Source organism: Triturus cristatus, chromosome 9, assembly GCF_964204655.1.
Source record: "Triturus cristatus chromosome 9, aTriCri1.1, whole genome shotgun sequence".
NCBI lineage: Eukaryota > Metazoa > Chordata > Amphibia > Caudata > Salamandridae > Triturus > Triturus cristatus.
Window position 1 is genome coordinate 1058742192 of NC_140592.1, and position 16644 is coordinate 1058758835.

Sequence of the window (16644 nt, forward strand, 5' to 3'; positions counted from 1 at the left end):
CGGTTGTAAGAATCAGGTCTAGGAGGGAGGGTCAGAGAGTGTTGGATGAGCAAAGATACCTAATGGAGGAGGTAGAAGAAGGGGAGCTCATGGAGTCAGATGATGTTTTTGAGGAGTTGAAGGAGGCTAGTGGCCTGGACTGAATGGGAGATTACTCCTCCTTCTGATGCACCTTCAAAGGATGTGGCACCATACCATGCGGTCATAAGAAAAGCAGCTGAACTTTTAGATCTGCAGTTGCCTTCAGCTGAATTCAAGCCGAACATTTTAACAGAGGTGCTGCACTCTCCCACTACTATTTCTGAGCCTTTACTTCCCTTTAATGAAGCCATCATAGAGCCAGTGATGGAGGTGTGGTGTATGCCCTTTTCTGCTCCGGCAGTTTCGAAAACCATTGCCAGGAGGAATAGGGCAGCTCCGGGGGACCCAGAATTTTTAACTTCTCACCCGTCTCCTGAGAGTCTGGTGGTTCAGGCGGCATGTTCAAGGACATCTACAGGTTCGTTTCCCCAGGTCCCGAGTGACAGGGAGGCTAAAAAACTGGATCAGTCGGCCAAGAAGGTCTTTTCTTCGGCCAGCATGGCCCTTAAATCTACGAATGCCACTTGCCTCTTGGGACGCTATATTCATGCGCTCATGGATTCAGCGAAGCAGCGAGCCCCAAAACTATCAGAGGAGGATAGGGTTGGTTTTAATGAGGTTCTTTCGGATGCCCAGGCGTCAGGTGATACAGAGTGGATTGGACACAGCTGACTCGGTAGCAAGAGTAATGGGAGCTTCTGTTGCCACTAGGAGGTGCGTGTGGCTTAAGTCATCGGAGTTTTCCCCTGATGTTCAATCAACGCTGTTGGACTTGCCTTTTGATGGCTCCGGACTCTTTGGCAAGAAGGCGGATGCTGCACTTGAACGTTTTAAAGAAAGTAAGGCTACGGTTAAATCTTTGGGCCTTCAATCCCAGTCAAGGGGATCGTTCAAGAGGTACAGGGGTTTCGGAAGGGCAACCTTTCGTACTTACAGGTAGCCCCAGCAGCAACAGCAGCAACAGAGCACTCTGTATAAGGGGTACAGAGGCAGAATCAGGGGTCGCACTCCTCCTCCTCTTCCTCAGCCCCTCCCACCACCGCAAAGCAGCCCTAGATCCACCATTCTGGATCATGTTGGTCATGTGGGGGGCCAGCTTACCCATTTTCTACAAGATTTGGAATTGGTTACTACAGACCTTTGGGTTCTAGATCTTGTAGAAAATGGGTATGCCCTTCCCTTTCGGGAATTTCCTCCAAATTACCCTCCTTGCCAAGGGGCTTGCTTAGAGAACCACCGTCTTCTCCTACAGGAGGAAGTCCTAAAGTTACTAGAGAAAGGTGCGACAGAGGTGGTTCCAGAGCAGGAGTGGGGTCAGGGATGCTACTCCCGGTATTTTCTGATTCCAAAAAAGGACGGCAGATTGCATCCGATATTGGACCTCAGGATCTTGAATCTTTATCTGAAGCAAGAGAAGTTCAAGATGCTCACCCTTGCGCAGGTTCTTCAAGCGCTGAATCAGGAGGACTGGATGGTGTCGATCGACTTGCAGGATGCGTATTTTCACATCCCCATCCTGAAGTCGCACAGGAAGTATCTCCGGTTTCCGGTAGGGTCGCAGCATGATCAGTTTGCGGTCCTTCCGTTTGGTCTTACTACCGCACCTCGAGTCTTCACGAAGGTGATGGCGGTGGTGGCAGCCCATCTCAGAAGGTCGGGGATTTCAGTTTTCCCCTATCTGGACGACTGGCTGATCACAGCGGAGTCGCCAGAGAAGGTGCTTCATCATCTGCAGGATACAACTCAGCTGTTGTACAAATTGTGTTTCTCGATAAACGTGCCCAAATCTCACCTGGTGCCCTCTGAGCGCAACCTGTTCATAGGGGCGGTACTGGATACTACTGTGTGTCGGGCATTCCCACCTCCACAGAGGATGCTCGACATACAGGAATTGATTCCTTTATTTTACAATGGAGCTGTCGTTCCAGTCCTGAAGGTCCTTCGCCTGCTCGGTCTGTTTGCTTCCTGTATTCTGTTGGTCAACCATGCACGCTGGCACATGAGGGTGCTCCAGTGGTGCCTCTGCAGGCAGTGATCTCAGCACAAAGGAGATCTCAGGGAGTCTGTGAGGATCTCCAGAGAAGCTGCGGCGGATCTGTCTTGGTGGAGTGTGGAGGGCAATCTGTCTCAAGGAAAGCCCTTCCATCTACCTCCATCGGTGGCCACAGTAATAACGGATGCATCCACTTTAGGGTGGGGTGCTCATCTGGGGGATCTGGAGATCAAGGGTCTTTGGTCTCCAGAGGAAACGTTGCTTCACATCAACCTTCTGGAATTGCAGACAATACGTTTGGCGCTCAAGGCCTTTCTCCCTTCCCTTCGCGGTCAGTCGGTTCAAGTCCTGACGGACAACACTACCGCGATGTGGTATGTCAACAAGTAGGGAGGAGTGGGGTCGCATTGTCTCTGCAGAGAGGCTCTGGTTCTCTGGGCCTGGTCTCAGGATCATCAGATTTGTCTGATGGCAAATCATCTGGTCTGGGTTCTGAACGTGCGTGCAGACAGTCTCAGTCGGCAGTTCTCCGCCGACCACGAGTGGAGGCTTCATCCAGAGGTGGTTCGTCACGTTTTCCGGATGTGGGGAACCCCTCTGGTGGACCTGTTTGCCACTCACGAGAACGCTCACTGCCCGTCATTCTTCAGTCTCCAGTATCCGATGCAGGGAGCATTGGGGGACGCGTTTAAGTTGAGATGGGACTCATATCTCCTTTACGCGTTTCCACCCATACCCTTGATTCCTCGGGTTCGGAGGAAGATTCGCAAAGACCGGGCCCAAGTCATATTGATCGCCCAAGAAGGATGTGGTATACAGATCTTCTCCACCTCTCCTCGTGCCCTCCACTCCGTCTCCCTCTGAGGGCAGACCTCCTCTCGCAGTCAGAGGGGCAGGTTCTACACCCCCCACCTCCAGAGCTTACACCTTCATGCCTGGAGATTAAACGGGGCAACCTGAATTCTTTCTCTCTCCCGCCAGATGTGGTAGATGTAATTTTGTCTGCCAGATGTCATTCCACTAAATCTATCTATTCCTATAGGTGGTCTAAATTTGTTCTATGGTGTGGAGAGAAGTCAATTGATCCTTTGAGGGCTCGTTTATCTGACATTCTGCAGTTTGCCCTTTCTCTTGATCAGCAAGGCTTTGCTGTGGCCACTGTAAAGGGGTACTTATCGGCTTTGTCGGCTTTCCTTTGTTTGCCGGATCAGCCGTCCTTGTTCAAATCACCTGTTGTTTTACGTTTTCTGACAGGCCTTACAAACAAGTTTCCTCCTACTCCTTTTACTGTGCCTCAATGGGACTTAAATCTTGTCTTAACTTACCTGATGGGTTCTCTTTTCGAGCACTTACACAAGTGTCCCTTGAGACTGTTGTCTTTCAAGACGGTTTTTCTCATTGCGATCACCTCGGCAAGGAGGGTAAGTGAGCTTCAAGCTCGGAGTTCAAACCCCCCTTCTTGGCCATTCATGCTGAAAGAATGGTACTCAGGACCAGGGCTGCTTTACTGCCAAAGGTGGTAACTCCTTTCCATCTGGGGCAATCCATTACCCTCCCTACCTTCTATCCTCCCCCTCACCCTTCCAGGGAGGAGGAGAGACTTCACCGCTTGGACCCTAAGAGTGCGGGAGCTTCTACCTTGACAGGACAAAAGACTTTCGGGTTGATGACCAGCTCTTCGTGGGCTTTGTTGGCTGCAGGAAAGGCAGAGCGGTGCACAAGCGCACCCTTTCCAGATGGATTGTCTTGTGCATCAAGATATGCTACTCTTTGGCCGGTAAGGAACCTCCAGAGGGTTTAAGGACTCATTCTACTAGAGCTAAGTCTTCCACTTCTGCTTTGTCTAGAGGTGTTCCTGTGGAGGACATTTGTAGGGCGGCAACTTCAATACAAAGTCCTTACGGCGTCGAGTGGGCGACTTCGATCTCGGTTCCGTACTCTTATCCGAGTGACGCCGAGAGGAATGCCTCCTCTTCTTCTTGTGCTTTCTGGATTTGGAAGCATGCCCCGAAGTCGACTTCGACGCCAACCTCGATATCAACCTCGATCTTGACCTCGTCCTCGACTTTCTCCGGCCTCTCTTCTCTTTCTTCATCCTCGCGATGAAGAGCTTTGCTTCCCTCTCCTTGAGAGCCTTGGAACTCATCTTGTGGCAGCAAGAACATCCCTCTACATCATGGTCCGATGACAGGCACCATACGCAGTCGTCATGTGGATCCGTAATGGACATATGCTTCCCACATTCACGACAGGGTTTGAATCCTGACTTCTTTGTCGACATTTTCACAGAAGAAGACAAAGAGAAGCAGTAGAAAAAACAAAGTAACAGTGAAGCTACAGATAGAGATTCCCGAAATCCGTTGGCGTCGACGGCGCGGAAAAAAGGGAACTGACGTCATCACGCCGACGAGGTCTTCTTATGGAGCCGGTGACGTTAGTGGAGTCGCGAGCGGAGCCGTGTCTCTGTGACGTCGTCTTCGACCTCATCTGCGTGGACTGCTACAAAAGTTTCCGAATGTTGCTGGCGCAGGGGATATTCACAAGGTGAGGAATCCACTGGCAGATGTATCCATCAGAAGTCCTAAGCAAGATGAACCCAAAAGTAGGAGACATGGCAGGGAAAGAATGCTCCGAAAACCCCCAAAGCCTCCTGTTCAGAGAGGATATGACTAAAATATTAGGAAAATATGTGGCTACGTTCACGGCCTTGGACAAAGCACAGACAAATATGAGAAGGGTTTTTAACTCTGGTGTTTTTGGTTGAGCTGGAAGAAGAGGCCTTACTACCGGCCGAGGTGCTCAAAGGCCCAACTTCAGATAAAGAGGCTTCAGTAGAGCTTACCCACCAGGTACCTCATAGTCCTTTAACCCCCAATGAATAACTCGTACCAGAGACATCAGATCCCGTGGACAAGGATCCAATTTTCAGAGTGAGTACGAACACTTCACATATTTATTTTTCCCCAGTAAAAGTGGGGGGGTCGACTCAAGTTCTTTTCCCATGCTTGGAAATTAATTACACAAGATCATTGGCTCCTGGAAACCATTCAGGGCTTCAAAATAGATTCTGCAGAGGTCCTGGTCCAATCCTCTTTCCCAAGAGTATTGAAACTTACCTTAGAGCAACAGAAGGTGGTAGAAGAAGAGGTGGTCTCTGAGATACAAAAAGGTGCAATCGTAGAGGTTCCTCTGGAATACCAAGTTTTTATACGTGCATTCTTCCTTGTGGAGAAAAAAGACTCCAGATAATGAATCTCAGGGACATGAACAGATTCCTAGTCTACAGACATTTCAAGATGGAGGGAATCCATCTTGTCAGGGGCATTCTATGAGAAAATGACTGGCTGGTGAAGTTGGACCTGAAGGTTGCCTACTTCATCATTCCCATGGAAATGAATTCTCAAAGTTATCTCCAGCTCATATGGAATCACCGTCTTTTTCAGTTTTAGGCACTTTCCTTCGGCCTATCCTAAGCTCCTTGGTGTTTCACCAAGGTAATGAGAGTGGCTGCATCCTTTTTGAGAGAGTGGGGGATAAGGTTAATTATTTATCTAGACGATATCCACATTATGTCCCAATATCATTTTCAGATTTTAAAGGATCTGGAATTGGTGGTAAACCTTCTAGAGTTTGGGTTTCATAATAAAGAAGGGGAAGTCTATTCTGATTCCTTCCAGGTCCCTAGGATTTTTGGGTTTTACGATAGACACAATAAAGACCCTTCTTCTGCTGTCAGAGAAGAAAATTTACCAAGATTCGAAAGGAGATAAGATTTGTGTTAAGACAGCACTCTATAAACGTGAGAGAGCTAGCCAGGCTCCTAGGTCTCCTTTCCTCTTCTATTCAAGCCATATTTCCAAGACCATTACATTATCAAGCTCTACAGAGGGTGAAAGCAAGATCTCTAAGAGAAGGATCATGGTATGGGGACAGCGTGATCCTAGCTCAAGATGCCATATATTAATTGGATTGATGGTTGGAGACAACGGATGCCTGGAATGGCAAGGCAATCTTTGGGAGTTACCCGGGATATAAGAATCAGATGCAAGCCTTCATGGCTGGGGTGCATGCCTGGGAAACCAGAACACAGGAGGTTAATGGTCTTATATGGAGAGGTCTCATCACATAAATTACCAGGAGTTCAGAGCAGGCTTCTATGCTCCAATGAGTTGCAAACACTCTCTACAGGGCAGAACTGTCATGTTAAAAATGGACAATGTGTCTGCAGTGGCAGATATAAATTGGTTAAGGAAGTACAAAATCTTCAGTCTTGTCAGATTTGCCAAAAAGAATATTGATATTCTGTCTAGAACACAAGATCAGCTTGAGAGCAAAGTACTTACTGGGGGAAAACAATATCGCAGCAGATTGGAACTCTAGGTTCTTGAAAGACTAGAGCGTCTGGAAGTTGAATGAGAGCTGCTTCAGATGACTGTCACTTATGGGGTCCTTTAGAGGTGGATCTCTTTGCAAGCAGGTTGACATTTCAACTGGAGTACTTCAGCTGGATGCCAGACCCAAGTGCTCAGGCAGTCAATGTGTTCCTGCAACCCTGGAGGGAAGCCAAAACGTATGCTTTTCCCCACCTTTGCAATGATCCAGAGGATTTTCCAGAAGGTAAGACAGTAGTAATGTTCTCTGGTACTAGTAACTCCCTATTGGCCATCTAAAACTTGTTTTCCAACCACCTTGGAATTGGCCTGCAATATTCCCTTGCTTTTACCGGCAGGGAAAGCCCTTTTAAGGGACATAGATGGAAGAGAACACCCTCTGGTTTAGACTGGAAGTTTGAACCTTCTTGCCCGCAAAGTGTCAGGAGATCTAGTGAGATGTCAGGTCTTTCGAGAAGTGCTGAGGAGCTCCTTGAGAAATCCTGGCCTCCACGTACCCACTATAGATAAAATAGAATATGGAAAACATGGGTACGGTGGTGCTTGGAGGGGGACTTTGATCCTGTGGAAGCTCCTATAGTTGAAGTGGTTAATTTCTTGATAGGGGCCTTAGTCATAGGTCACTTCATTGTTACAGATCTGCAATCTCAGCAGGACATGCATTAGCAAACGGTAGAAGCATTGGAAAAAATGTCATAGTATGTAGAATTCTTAAGTGCATTAGGTTAAGGAGGCCTCCCTTACCCCCAGACCTAGATATGAGACCCTTTGGGATGTTAAACTAGTCCTAGATCTTTTCACAGCATGGCCCAGTAACAGATATTTAGATCGGAAGAGGCTTTCTATGAGGCTAGCTTCCCTTCTCTGTTTAATTTCCTGCCGTCTTGTATCGGATGTTAAAGCTTTAGAGGTAATAGGGTTTATGACACCTTTAGAGTGAGATTTGAAATTATTAGATGTAAGACTATGTCAGACACAATTTTTAATACTAGGTTTGACATTTACAAAAGGTTGTGCGCAATAGATTGCATGGGCAACTACTCATTGCACTTGTGAAACCTTTCAAGGCTATATCGTCTGCTTCTATAGCAAGGTGGGTTAAATGGACTATGAATTTGGCACATGTTGACCCTAAGAAGTCTCAAACACACACTATGAGTTGAGCTATGGCTAGCCAATCCTCCTGGAAAGGCAGAAGACTAGAAGACATCCTTAGGGCTGCTGATTGGTCAAACTCTAATACCTTCACAAAACATTACTGTAAAATGATCGAGCAAATGTTGAATGTGGTTTTACAGGACTACCAACATGCATAATGGCAGCCTCCGGTCTTCAAATGAAATAGCGATTCTCCTAATTAAATGCCAAGAGAATGTGGATTTTGTTAAAGACACGGAGGCTAACATTATCCCACACGCCCATCCCTGAAGTTGGTTGGAGGGTTTGGATAATGGAAAATATTTTTTTTTTAAAGAAAAAGAAAACCAAACAGTACAAAACTAAAGGAGGTTAATAAAATGTAAAATGTTTATAATTCAAGGTTGTTATATACATTGTATTTGTTTATGTGCTATTCGTTTAGAATGTCTTACACCAATAGAGGATGTTCTAATATTCCTCTTCAATTTCAGATAATTCCCAGAAGTTCATGTCTACTTGTCTCCATCACCTGGACATCTCTACGAACTGAGTGGCTTATTTTCTTAGTTCTGCAATGCGAGTTCTTCGTTGTTTGAGGAGTTTCTTTATTTCCTGTTGTGCCATATTGTTTTGGACTTTTCGTTATACATGATAGAGAATTTTGGACCACAGTTCAAAGAGGCACATTGTACTGTGGGCATGCCTATTCAGTTCTAGAACAATTTTGTTTGTGATGTAATACTTCAAAGTGGCCGTGTGTAGAGTTAGCATTAAAGGAATAATGCATAATGTTAACCTCTGTTTCTTTAATGAAATCCAGATACTCTTGGCATTTAATTAGGAGAATTGCTATTACTCTACTTCCCTATATCTTGTGCTTCTCTGCAACACTTTTCTATCTCTAAGTGTTATCAGTACAGTAGCAATGATAGTACCAAAAGTATGGGTAGGAGAGGATTCTCAAAGGTGAAGTATTTATTGTTTTGCCCACAATAGATGCGCAAAAAATGCCCATCATGGCATTCATGGACTGTATGTTCTAAAACATCAATGAATGATGCAGGTTGGATTCAAATCAAAAATTGTGGAACGTTGGTAGAAAAACTATTATGATTTATAGATCATCCCTAACCTCCAGACCCAACCACTAAAACACTCCTTTCAAGAAGCATGCATCAGGAAGAAGTTTCACAAAAAAATCTCTAATGGGAAGAGGGGTGTGATAAGGGATGGCATTAACAAGCAGAGATGACAGTTCCGGTAAGGGCCATTTATTCGTTCCTCACTTGTACCCAACAACCATGAATGAATGCAAAATGAGTGCCAGTACAGAGAATAAGGGGGGTGGCAACAGAAAAAACTACTATATCTTTAGAAAACATTTTCTGTAGTGTAGGCTGTGTCACAAGAATGTTAAACCTGTCAAAGTTCTAAGTAGCAGACTTTAAAATATTCATAATAATAATTCACATGGAAGCAGGAGTGGCCAAATGAAACGTAGGGAGTGCGTGGGGCATAGTTACACACCCCATTGGCATGGACTGGGAAACTGACATGGATTGGTGGAGCAGGCAGAAAAGGTGGTGTACCAGACAGGGGCAGCCAACAGAAGTGGGAGAAAATATGTGGTAACTGGCGCACTTATCGTGGCTATTGAGACTACAGTGGTGGATGCGGGTGGGGGCAATAGTCCCATGTAACACTGTGTTCCAAGCATCTGGGGAAGACGTCTGCAGGGCTCGACAAATCCACTCGACCGCTCGCATTTGCGAGGTAAATTTAATGAGGTCGAGCTATTTTTAGGTCCTACTCGCCCTTTCTGGCGAGTAGGAAAACATACTAACTTTTGTCGTCTGTCGGAGCAAATGTGACAAGATAACAAGATTTAAAGGCCTTTTTATTGCTCACAAAGCAAATGAGCAATAAAGATGCCTTTAAATCTGGTTATCTTGTCACATTTGCTCCGCTTTCAGAGACGGAGGTCAAGTAGGTTACTGCTAGGTCGAGGAGATTTTTCAAGGTACTAGACCTGCAGGACTAGTACCATTTTCCAGATTTTGAGAGCCCTGGTCTGTCTCCTACACTTCGTCTCCACACAGAACTTCCGGAACTCTCGACACTATACTGTTGAGCATCATGCTTAAAGTGTAAATTACAGATTTTTTATTATGCATTTATTGGTTGATGAGCAATAAAACGATTAAAAAGAGTTTTTAAAAAATGAATTCACATGGAAAGTTTACCATTTAAAATGGTATCAGTGAGACAAGGACCTGACAGGCTCACAAAGGGACTCTGATTAATTCAACCATGTATATCTGATATGAAGGCGGAGAAAGTTTCTTGTATCACTTAAACTGGACACAAAACAAAAATAAACGAGCACAGCACACAAGCAGACAGACACAATGGTTAAATGGAGGGGGGGGTTGTACGTTTTAGTCCATGCAGCGGTATCAGACTAAGGGATGGAATTTAACCAGAAATACCTGCATTCACATTCCTTTAAAAATAGAAATGTTACGTTCAAGGACTGACAACCTTTTCAGCCGTTAATCCGAAGTGGGAAAAAAATGATTTAACAGATTCAAAGGATTTGTGCAAAGTTTAGTATCCCAGCAATTACAAAAAGTAAGTTGAACAATGAGAAATGACCAAGTGTAGACTGCTACCTGAATTACCTTTATAAAATCTAGTAGTAAGCCAATTTGCCATCTGATTGAGGCAGTGTTGTGATAATTTTAAAGGAGAGCAAAAACACTTTACTATGTGGATTATGCAGACCAACATATCATCTAACACACATCAAAAGATTCTTATTAAAATGTGTTAATAAAGAAAACAACTATAGCTCATTCAAGCATCATTAAGAGATCCACGTGCTGGACCGTGATAATATACGAGGGAGGCAATAATAAACTTCCTGCTCAACCTATCTATATTGACTAATGGAATCAATCCAACCTGAAGTGAACAAAAAGATTTTCCTTTACATTTTTTATTTCATTTTTCATACTTTATTTAGTAACAAGTTTGTACATTCATATTATATAATTTTTATATAAATTGCTTTTATAAAATACAGGTGCTTAAAAACTCGTACATAAATTTCACAAACAATACTACAATAAGTAGAAGTACAATGTGAAAACAACACAATACATTACAACGAAAGATTTCCCCACTCACTACTCATTCATACAAAACGTCCATACACTACTTGTGTACGATAAGTATGAAAGGTTGAGCAGGAAATGTATTATTGATTGTTGTTGTTTACCCCTTTCAAGAATCTAGTAATTATTTTTTTTTTAACACTTTTGATTGCATTTTCAACAAGAAAAGAAGAAAATCATCAAAGACATTATAGCCATACAGTGTGGTACAACTAGATGTGAATGATAGTACCAATCCAAATGCATGAATTAACATAAATGGCACTAAATATGTGATATGCATTTCAGGTAACATAAGAACCACTCATTTGCAAAGAATATGAATATTGAAAATTAACAGAAAACATACACATTAACCACCACCCACCCACCCCGGTCTCTGATGAAATCCTATCATAATGGGTGTGGTCAACTTGTGTCAGTTGGTGACAAAAGGAGACGTTGTACATAGTAATTATTATTTTTGGGTACCCTGTGATGTATTTCAAAATACGAGGCAGGTCCTACAATACAGGTTACAAGAGGGCAAACCTCAAGTTCGTAGGTCTATTTATTCTTTTCACTGAATTTCCAGCACAACTGATCAAAGAAAATATGGACCTGGAAGGATTAAACTTCCAGGAATATCAAACATGCCTTGCGTTTTATGCAGATAACTTCTTGTATTTCACAAAAAACGGTAATGTAAAATGGGAATTTGAGAAGTTTATCAGACAGTAATCTAGTTTCAGAACGGAAGATCAATCTTCACAAGACCACAATCCTAAACTGGACAGTCAACTAGTTTAGGTCCACAAATTCAAATATCCTTCTCAGGCTACACAAATGTGTTTAATGAGAGCTCAATTTGGAAGCTTAAATGGAAGAAACAAAGGTTGTCCTTGATAGATATGATAGCAAATCTCAGCTCTTCTGAAGCTCCTGTTTTTATTCTAAGCAATGCAAATTTAAGTTCCCAGCTCTATCCCTTCTGTGGTTCACGTGGATTCAACAGGTTTACCCGATACTCAAAACAGCAGAGCATACACAGAAGAAACTGTCAAATAGCTCTTAACGGATTTGAGCAGTGCCAAATTTAGACAGTGAGCACTGGGCATCAGGCTTCCAGAGAAAAATAAAAAACGTGTTTACTATGAGAACGTCATCAGGGTACATAGTAGAGACTAAATTCAGAGAACAGAAAGCAGGTGTCAATCATCTGAAAAAAGATGCCCAAACTGCACTAGAGAATGCTTTGGGGGACAATTCCTCTTCCGCAGGCGGAGATGACTGGCATTGCAGGCTCCCCACTAGAGTTATCAGTGCGGGTCATGTGGGTCATACACTGAAAAGCAACTATCAGGTGGGTCGGTGTGAGATAGAGTGTGGGAGAAGTCACGTTCTGTGCCTTTGGTCACTAAACATTCCTGAACTGAACCAAAGAGAGGGGTTTTAGTTTGGAGTTTCGGGTGAGGTAATGGGGAATTAAACTCATTTCAGGGGTGGCATGATGGGATAGAAAGTTATTGTTTCCTGGTGTTCCTGGAGACACTCTTGTAGTGTACATCCCACCATGCAACGGACCAAGCAGCACATAACGGATGGGGAGAGAGGGAGGTCAGCCGCAGTTATCAAAGCTAAAACCATTAATTTCATTATTTATCTTAGGAGACACCTACATTTTGCAACCTACAATATAATAGGCATGTCAACACATTGGTGGGCTGAAAAGGGAAATGGCCAAGTGTTACCTTGCTAACTAATGACTAAAGGGATCAAACCGGTCTCATTGGTAGTTTCCATTAGCATACTGTATGTCGGTCTATATAATCATAGGTTTCCTCAAGGAGATAACAAAACAGGGACGTTGTTGGCCAGCACACTGAAATCAAAGGAAGCATAAACATACATCAAGCCGTGAAAGACTAAGCTGGAAGTAGGTAGTTGAATATTACAAAAGTTGGGATAGACGCTATAGACAATTAAAAGATTTATGACTTAAATTGCATATTATTGGAAGGTATTTTAAAAGGATCCAGCTCGATAGGTTGTCATCCTCCCAGTTCAAGAAACTGTAAAAACAAATTTCAAAAGAAACAGTGGTCAGAGCTATCATGAGCTTCAAAGTATCCAAAGCTCTTTGGCAATACTTTGGGAGCACTGGCAAAAATTGTATCAGTACATTGAGCGTTACGCCTAATGTGTCAAAAGTAATGGTCTCCATTTTACTCCTGTGTGGAATAGAGCCAGAGGAGTGTAGGCCTTATAGGCTCACAGAGCTCTTACATACTGAACTGAACATATTTACAATCGTTTTTACAAGACTGGCTAAAGTATTATCTTTTGCCTCAAGGCTGGATGCACTGTTTCCAGAGCTGATCTATTACAACCAGGAAAGTTTTGTCAGTAAGAGAAAAATTTGCAACAATATTAAACAGGTCAAACATGTGATGGAAATAGGGAAGAAAGTTGGCGGCAAATGTGATGCTTCTTTTCCTGAAGGCTGACAGGGGTTATGACAGGGCAGACTGCTTTCTTTTCTTTATTTACTTTATTTCGTCCAATGGCCAAAAAAGCAATGCAATTAAAAAGGAAGCACAATACAATACGGCTGGAAAATATACAAATACCGGGCATAAAATATTCATAGAAATATCCACTATTGGCTTAAAAACATAGAGCAGACGTACAAACTCTTCACCATAGACAAAAATCTATTATGGTCCGTCATGCCTAAAAGTACAGTTTTAAACATGTCAGGTTGTTTAAAAAACTTCGGACCAGAATAATGTACTTTAAAAAGTGGGTACCCCGATAAAAAAACATTGCTAGGCATGTGCGTACTACATTTAACACAGAGCATAGGGATTTATCCATTGTGGAGCACGATGGTATGGATGCACGAATACAACCAGGGATATGTACCCTTCCCTGTCGCACAAACAACCAAGCAGAATAAAGTGCAAGGGCTTCAGCTTACATTGTAATTAGAAACAACTTCTAAAATCAGTAAAACCTTGATATACAAGAGGGAGAGGGATATACATTAAACAAAGAGCAAATTTGTTGTCGATTTGGCCATATATGCATTCCAAAACTTTAGTAATGGAGAAAACAATGACCTGGGATGTGTCTGCTGTACATATCCTTATCGCTACCCTGTATTGGATGACACTTTAAGGGCAGCACAATGGAGCAATCCAACGCCTATGTTGCTTATAATACCTTGGGCAGAAAAAGAGGAGGTGATCATCAATTTCTTCAGCACTTCTACAGACAGGACAAATTTTGTTTCCACCTTGTTGACTATTCCATTTAGAGGTAAAAGTAGCAAGAGGTAATTAATCTAACCTGAAACTTAAAAAAAGGGCTTTAGTGAATGGAGGGTCGATATCATTCATGTAGTTTTCATGGGCTTCAATCCTATGAAACACTCAGTCATTTTGCCCAAACCCACCTCTTCAGAAAATGTACCCCCTTAAGCTCCCAGTATGTGGCCTTCACTCTCATATTTGGGGAAGATGGAATATTTTCAGGGGACAACCAATACTCGTATAAATTCAGAGTATAGGAACTGTTTTACACAGTCCAACCAGGGTACCAGAACACCTCCGATTTATCGAGAACATCTTTTAATACCACCCTATATTCTGCCAGCTCAGGCGTAGACCAAATCCGTACATAAAACAGAAAAGGTTTCACATGCGCTAGGGGTACAATAGACCGTAAGCCTAAGTCATGTTTAAAAATTAGTGGCATGCTTTGGGGCAATTTAAGAGCTGCTCTTGAACATGTATTCTCTGCCACCTCCGGGGCTGTTAAATTAACATATCCCCAGAGTTTGGCTCCATATGTAGTGGTGGCTACAGCTTTGGCCTTCCAGACCTCAAGAATGGTGGAAATTGGATGAAACAAGGTCTTGTTTGCAAATTTTAGAATTGCTGCCGCTCTGTGCTTTAGTATAAGGGTACTTTTGGTAACCTGGGAACCCCATGCATTTGCAATAGAGAGGTGAATGCCAAGATAATCAATATATAGCACTTTCTCCAGCTCCTCCCTCTCCAACATTATTGATCCACTAATGCCTCTATGGGAGTGGACGGTCCTTAATGTTGTCTTACTTGTGTTTATTGCCTGTCCATGATCTAGACACAATATGTTAAACTTACTCAAGAGGGTTCTCTAAGCCCTTGGTGGTTTTTGATACTAAAAGTATTGTCCGTGAATAATAGGGCGGGTATTTTAGTTCCCCTTAGAACTGGAAAGTTGCTATCCCAATCCAAGAGGTAGACGATGCAGCCAATTATAAACAGAAGGAACAATGTGGGGGCAAGGGAGCATCCTTGCCCGACTCCTTTTGTAACCTTAAAGGGATCTGTATTTTCCCTATTTGTACCCCATTTCATTTGAGGAAAATTATCGTGGTGAAGCATGGCAAATAAGTCAAGAAGAGTGTGGGATAGGTCAAGGTCACCTAGTGTACTCCATAACTTACCCCTAGGGATCATATCACATGTCGCCTCAAGATCTACAAAAGCAACATAAAGGCTACCCCTTTTTGTATGTCTACTTCTTTCCATCTTATTAATTGCAACCTAAAAACCTGGTCAATTTTGGGGCATGGGGAGGAGCCTAGCGCGCAACCAAGATGGCCGCGTAGGTGCGAGGCTCCCGAGGACCTCCGCGACCTCCTATCAATATCCTGAACATATCCTGTCCCAGATGAGGGGACTGTGTTGGTGAGCCCGAGCTGAGGTGGCGCCCGTTTTCCGCTTCCAAATCGGACCTCGGACACCGACTTTAACACCGATTGAGGTTTGCGGCCTTCTCCTAGCCGAACCCCGGATTTGCGTTGTGGGGCGATCCAGTGACGAAGTGAATAACAGCGGCGGGCAGGGCTTGGTGGCTCGCGGAACCCGCACTTTCACTTTCGCTTTCGTACCCTCCTTGCTGTCTATGCGAGGTTGGGTCACGGGGCTTTGGGTGTTGGTGTGGCCTCGCTGGGGGAGCCTGCCTGCCCGCTGGCTGTGATCCGCCCCGCAGATCTGGGGTGGCACCCCCCCGGAGCCCGTGGACCGGCTTGCCCGCCCTTCACGACGTGGCTGGTGCGATCAGGAGACTGGGACCATGGCCACGAAACAAGATGGCGATTGTGCAAAGGTAAAATCGACCCGGCGTGGCGCAGCCCATCAGTCCAACAGCATGGATCGCTATACCCTCCAGAAGGGATCTCCTGAGGTGCCACGCAAGTCCCCTGAGGGCCCTACTGATGCCCCCGATCTGCCCGCGGATCTGACTCTGCGGGATGTTATGGGCGCCATCGCCGAGATGAAGGCCTCTGTGGGCCAGCGTTTTGACACACTGGCGCAGAAGATCGACTCGGTCCTCGTAGATGTTGGCCTGATAAGGGCCGATCTCTCAAAGACCAACGACCGAGTCGATTCTTTGGCCCACACCGCATCGGGCCTTACGACAGATGTGGCGGCCCTGCAAACGGAGGTGCGCCGGCTTGCTCGGGCGAGTGCGCTGATGGATCGTCGCCTGGAGGACTCCGAGAGTCGGGCCCGGCGTAACAACATCCGTATCATCGGGGTGCCCGAGGGACGTGAGGAAGCGGCGGCGGACCTTTTCGTGGAAGACCTGATCGTTACCCATCTCCAGCCACGGGGGCTGAGTAAATTCTTTGCTGTGGAGAGGGCCCACAGGGTTCCCGGGGGAAGGCCTAAGGTCGGAGCCGCTCCGAGACCTCTCATCGCCCGGATTTTTAATTTTCGGGACAGAGACGCTATCCTGCAATCCTCCAGACTACAGGGACCGATTAGACTTGATAATATGGACATTCATTTTTATCCTGATTTCACCCCTGCGGTCCAGAAGCAGAGAC

The 16644-nt window shown here is 44.6% G+C and overlaps 1 protein-coding gene across 2 annotated transcripts in view; it reads right to left on the reverse strand.

Annotated features, from left to right (window-relative positions):
- The window catches only part of TOGARAM1 (TOG array regulator of axonemal microtubules 1), an 846610-nt gene that overhangs the window by 548256 nt on the left and 281710 nt on the right, over window positions 1-16644 (reverse strand). The gene's annotated exons all lie outside the window — the stretch shown is intronic.